The sequence below is a fragment of the Lolium perenne genome, chromosome 1 (assembly GCF_019359855.2).
Source record: "Lolium perenne isolate Kyuss_39 chromosome 1, Kyuss_2.0, whole genome shotgun sequence".
Classification (NCBI taxonomy): domain Eukaryota; kingdom Viridiplantae; phylum Streptophyta; class Magnoliopsida; order Poales; family Poaceae; genus Lolium; species Lolium perenne.
The window spans coordinates 158801836-158808479 of record NC_067244.2 but is presented as its reverse complement, the minus strand read 5'-3'; positions in this window follow the sequence as shown (position 1 = coordinate 158808479).

Genomic DNA, 6644 nt, shown 5'->3' with positions numbered 1-6644 from the left:
ATTATTATAATATTCTATAAGCTCCAAGTAGGTTATGGGTTCTCCCATAACAGCAGTTTTTAATTTTTAGGTTTTCAAATTTTTATGGATTTTCGGGTATATGATAAAACAAGACAAAAAGAAACTAAGCAAAAGTAAACTAAGGAAAATAATACTAGACAGAAATAAACTAAGCACAAATAAACTAAACAAAAGTAAACTAAGCAAAACAAAATAAAAGAAAATAAAAACAGAGAGAGAGGTAAAGTGTACTCCCCAGGTGAACTTATGAGTAGAGCTATGCCTCCCCGGCAACGGCGCCAGAAAACAGTCTTGATAACCCACAAGTATAGGGGATCGCAGCAGTCTTCGAGGGAAGTAAAACCCAAATTTATTGATTCGACACAAGGGGAGGTAAAGAATACTTATAAGCCTTAACAACTGAGTTGTCAATTCAGCTGCACCTGGAAAAGCACTAGTAACAGGGGTGATATGAAAGCAGCAGTAATATGAGAGCAGTAGTAACAGTAACACAGCAGCAGTAATAGCAATATGAGAGCAATGGCACCAGAAAATAGTTGATACTACTTCTAATGACATGTAGAACGAGTATATGATGATGAGAGATGGACCGGGGTTCCCAGCGATCTACACTAGTGGTAACTCTCCAATAACAAGTGACAAGTGTTGGGTGAACAAATTACAGTTGGGCAATTGATAGGATTGATAAAGCATTAAGAAAGAACATCAATTCATTAATCATGTAGGCATGTTTTCCATATATAGTCGTACGTGCTCGCAATGAGAAACTTGCACAACATCTTTTGTCCTACCAGCCGGTGGCAGCCGGGCCTCAAGGGAATCTACTGGATATTAAGGTACTCCTTTTAATAGAGCACCGGAGCAAAGCATTAACACTCCGTGAAAATATGTGATCCTCACATCACCGCCATCCCCTCCGGTTGTCCCGATTTCTGTCACTTCGGGGTCTTTGGTTCCGGACAGCGACTGCGGTGGCGTTGATGGAGATGGCTTCCGGGGGCACTTCCCCGTCCCGGCAGGGTGCCGGAACTGAGACTTCTGTCCCCCGAATTGGAGTTTCGCGATGGCGGCGGCGCCCCTGGAGTCTTTCTGGAGTTTCGTCAATCGGTATCGAGTTTTTAGGTCGAAAGGGCTTAAATAGGTGAAGAGGCGGCGCAGGAGGGCTGACAGTGTGGCCCCACACTAGGCCGGCGTGGCTAGGCCTGGGGCCACGCCGCCCACATGTGTGGTGGCCCCCTGGCTCTCCTCCGACTCTACTTCGGTGTTCTAGAACCTTCCGGGAAAAATAAGATCTTTGGGGTTGATTTCGTCCAATTCCGAGAATATTGCCCGAACAGCCTTTCTGGAACCAAAAACAGCAGAAAACAGGAACTGGCACTGTGGCATCTTGTTAATAGGTTAGTTCCGGAAAACGCATAAAAACATTATAAAGTGCGAGCAAAACATGTAAGTATTGTCATAAAACAAGCATGGAACATCAGAAATTATGGATACGTTGGAGACGTATCAGTGGGTGACCTCAAGAAGAAGATGCTCTCGCTCAAGGAAGCCAAAAAAGAGAAAGATGATGAAGACCCCAATTCTTGCCATGATGAGCTTGTGGATCAAGTCACTTCCTTGAGAAGGCACAATGCTCTTCTCTTGGAAGTCAATGCTCTTCAAGAAGAAGCCTTGGATGAATATTACCGCTTGTTCAAGGAGAAGACCTCATGTTGCAACCATGAAGAAGAAATTGCCGCTCTTGAGATCACCAAGGCCAAGCTATTGAGTTTGAGTAGCAAGCAAGAAGAATCGTTGGAGGAGTGTCTCCGCATGAGCAAGGAGAAGGATACATGTTGTGATCATGAGGAGGAAATAGCCACCTTGAAGAGAAGGGAAGCCAAGCTCATGGAGGTCAACTCCATGCAAGAAGAAACCTTGAAGGAGTACTTTCCTTTGAGCAAGGACCGTGCATGTTGCACTCATGAAAGCGACATTGCCAAGATGGAGAATGATAAGCGCTTACTCATGAAGTTGAATGCTCTCCAAGAAGAAGCCTTGATGGAACACTTCCGGGTGAACAAGGCAATGGAGGTCCAAGTGTTTGATATTTGCCATCCACACCCGGAGCATGAAGATGAAGTCAATCGCTTGAAGGCCAAGGTTGATAGACTCCAAGTTCAAGCCAAATACTTGGAAGGAATCATTGAAGCAAAAGATGGAGCCAAAGAGGGCTCGTGCAATGAAGGAGGAGTGGCTACCACGCCTAAGAGAAAGAGGAAGAGGAGGACCAAGAAGAAGAAGGACAAGGAAAACATGGAGACCAACCTTGAAGGGAGCCATGCTAGCTCAAAAATAGATGGAGTACCCAACTCCGCCTCTACGGGTTTCGCCGGCTCTAACAACCCTTCTCATGTTCTTTTTGTTGATTACTATGGACATATTCGTGCTCGCTTTATTGGTCCTCAAAAGGACAATGTTGATTGGACTATTTGGGTTCCCAAACCCCTTGTTACCAACATGATAGGACCCATTGAAAAATGGGTACCTAAATCCAAGACTTGATTCCTTGTAGGACTATGCTTCCGGTGGCGCTAAATGGGTGGTTGATAGTGGAGCCACAAGTCATATGACCGGAAGCAAGGATATTGTTGTCGACCTCGTGCCTTCTCTCTCTACCGTTTCATATGGCGACAACACATGCTCTAAGGTATTGGGTCTTGGCAAGGTGGTGGTCACACCCGACATCTCACTTGTGAATGTCCTCCTTGTCGAGACCCTTGGTTACAACATACTCTACGTTCATCAAATTGCTCGTATGGGTTTATGCACTTTCTTTGATGAACATATGGTGGTCCTCTTGTGGAGCAAGACACTCAATGTAGCTTTTGTTGGATATGTAGAGAACGGTTTGTATGTTGTTGATTTCTCCGGAAAGACAACGTCTTCCGCTCTTTGCCTATTCGCCAAAGGTGACAAGGGTTGGTTATGGCATCGCCGACTAGCCCATGTCAACATGAGGACTTTGCAAAGTCTCCACAAGGGTGGCCACATTCTCGGACTAAAAGAAGATGTCTCTTTTTGCAAGGATCGTGTTTGTAGGGCTTGCGTACAAGGAAAAATGCATGGAGCTCCTCACAAGGCCAAGACCATCATATCTACCACAAGATGCTTGGAGCTCCTATATGTTGATCTCTTTGGCCCACCATCTCATGAAAGTCTTGGAGGAAAGAAGTATTGCCTCATCATCGTTGATGACTACTCACGCTATTGTTGGGTATTCTTCTTCAAGTACAAGAGTGAGACTCAACGGACCATGATGGAGTTTGCCAACCAAGTTCAACGCAAGTACGACAACAAGATCCTCGCAATAAGGAGCGACAATGGAACGGAGTTCAAGAACTACACATTGGATGACTTCCTCGGCGAAGAAGGAATCCAACACCAATACTCCACGCCATATACTCCCCAACAAAATGGGGTCGCCGAAAGGAAGAATCGAACCTTGATCGAAGCCGCTCGAACCATGATGATGAAATACAAGTCCAACTACAATTTTTGGGCGGAAGCTATCTCTACCGCATGCCATGCTACTAATCGCCTCTACTTTCGCAAAGGTCTTGAGAAGACACCGTATGAGATCCTCACCGGCAACAAGCCTAATGTGTCATACTTCAAGGTCTTCGGTTGCAAATGCTACATACTTGTCAAGGACACTCGCCTATCCAAGTTTGATTCTATAGCTCAAGAAGGAATTTTCGTTGGCTATGCTATGGATTCTCACGCCTATAGAGTCTTCAACAAGTCAAGTGGACGGGTTGTAGAGTCTTGTGATGTGACGTTCGATGAAGATGATAGATCTTTGGAGGAGCGAAGTGCTTCTTGTGAGAAAGGAGATGCAATTCCCCCGGATACCATAGGAAGGATGGGTGTTGGCATTCGTCTACCTCAAAAGCTACCTTCTATGAGTACCGGGGAAGGACCAAGTTCCACCCAAGTGGAGCCATCTACACCACAAGGCCAAGCTTCTTCCGTTGATCTAACAAATGCAAGTCAACCTCTACAACAACCTCAAGTTCAACCCCAACCTCAAGATCAACCTCGACATCTACAACAACAATCAAGTCCAAGTTCACCTCAACAAGCTCAAGAACATCATACACCGCAAGCTCGTCTACCACAACACTCAACATCAAGTGACCAAGGTCAAGCTTCAAGTTCTTCTCCGAGTGGTTCGGGGACGTTCCTCATGGACAATAATATTCCCTACATGCCCGAGCCATCCGGATCTCATGACAAAGTTGCCTCTTTCAACAACAATGGAGGTCAAGGCGAGGACCTAAACCGTGATGAAGGCCAAGAAGTCTCACAAGAATCATCTCCTTTAGCCGACACTCGCCGTGAAGACCCCACTACAAGACATTTGCGTCTCAAGTCTCATTCCTTGCAAAACATCATTGGTGATCTAAAGAGAAATGTCACCACTCGGAGGCAACTTGCAAACTTTTGTGCGCACCATGCCTTTGTCTCTAGGGTGGAACCACTCAAAGTTGATGATGCTCTCAACGATCCCGATTGGTTGAATGCAATGCAAGAGGAACTCAACAACTTCAAGAGGAATGATGTATGGACTCTCATGAAGCGACCCGATCATTGCCGCAATGTTATAGTGTCGTCGTGGCGAACGAGCAGATGCCATAGGATGGCTTAAGTTGGGGCCGGATGGACGCTAGAGGATTCGGGGGAGGGTTTGCGGTTGGATTGGACGAACTTCCGGATGCCTTCCTCAAGAACACGACCAAGGGCAGTGAAAACAAGAAGAAGAACACAAGGAAATACACCGCACCAGATCCTTCTCTTTATTGCTCTTAGCAAGATACAAGTTTTGGGTATAGCATGTCCGCTCTATTCAGCTAGCAGTTCCTACTTCTTCAGCTCATCAACTCTTTCTTCTCACCTATCCGCATAATGGGCTACCCCCTCTCCTTATATAGGGGAGAGGTGGCTTACAGCACAAGGAACCCTAATGGCATCTTTGACTAGACAAACTACTTTTACAAAGCTACTTTAATCATAAATGGCGGCGCCGGCTTCTTTAATCAGGGAGGCTGACGTCCTCCGGTTGCCTTTGGCGTCACCTTCAGCTTTGGCGTCAGGGCTTCGTTTAAAGTCACTTTGCTTAGCTCATCTTCGTCCTCTAGCTCCAGAGAGAATCTTTGACCAGCCCTGCCGGCATGCTCTTCTTACCGGTAGCCCGGTGTCTTCTTTCATCCGGTTCCGGTATACCCACCTTTGGGATACCGGCTTAGCTTTACTTAGCCAAACACTAACCTTGTCCTCCGGCTCAAATATCAAACCGGTATCTTGATGGTCCAAACCATCCGGTTTGGCATGCCTTTGGCATACCGGGGGTCATCCCCCCAACATTAGTCCCCGAAGCTGGTATAGTCTGATGGATTCTATCCGACAGACCATGCCAGGTTCCCATAACTCAAGGTACCGGTTTAACCTTTCCGGTGGACAGCTTGGATCCGGCATCTTTGCCCGGACTCACGTTTTCTCTCTTTGCAAGGCACCTTCCGGTATCTTATTCTCCGGTATCTTAGCCATTAACTGCCTCCTCGGCGAAGTCGAGAATTTCTCGGGCCCCGCGCCTGTCAGTGACATGCGCACTGTGGATCGACATGCCAAAGGTCGTGGGTCACTTCCCTTCGGCTCCCGCGCCCTCATTAAATGTGGCGCACCAGATCCTGGCTGTCGTTCCGGATCCGTGCGGCGAGCCTGTGGCCTTTTATTTTCTGCCCGTGTATCGACGTGCCACGTGGCGGCCCACGAGGCGAACCGCCGCGGCCCGGCAGTTGCCAGCCCACTAAGCCCTCCTCCTATAAATAGGGGAGTTGCTTCTTCTTCCTCTTTTCTTCGCACTTCTCCAGTTCTTCGCGCATAGAGAGCTTTCGCCTTCTAGCGCCCTTCGCCGCTTTCGCCCTTCGCTCGAGCTCCGCCGCCCGGCGAACTCCACCGGTGCACCGCCGACCCTCGTCAAGCTTTTGCCGCGCGGAGACTCCTCGCGGCGTTGCTGCTGCGGCCCGGTGTTCGTGCCTCGTCGAGCTCTTCTTCACCTGCCCGTCGCCGGACTTCCCCAGCGACTTCGAGCTCTTCGCTCCACCGGCGAACTTCTTCCCCTGCATCTCCGCCGCCTCAGGTTAGGCTAGATTGGCCTTTACCCCTCTTTTCCTCACTTTTCAGATCTTGGGCCGGTAGTGTATTTATTTCCCCTTTTCTTTTGCTTTTTCTCTTACTCGTAGATCTTCGCGCGAGGGTAGATCTGGGGAAAACTGTTTTTCGGAAACATTCTCATGTCTAGCGAGCAATATCTTTCCGAGTCCTCCTCCAGTAGCGAGCGAACCGCATCCTCCGACGGATTGAGTGCAGAACTGGCCGGGATGGAAATAGATACCGGCAGGGATCAAGAGGCCGGCAGTTCTAGCCAGGCTTCCGGGCATGATCTATCCAACATCACACGCGGAGCCTGGAAAGGCTCCGACGTCACCCAACACGAGATAGACTGGCTTTACCGGTCTCGAAGGATACCGGAAGGAGTTTCCTGCCGGCTTCCTGGCGACGAAATCGAACCGGTACCCAAT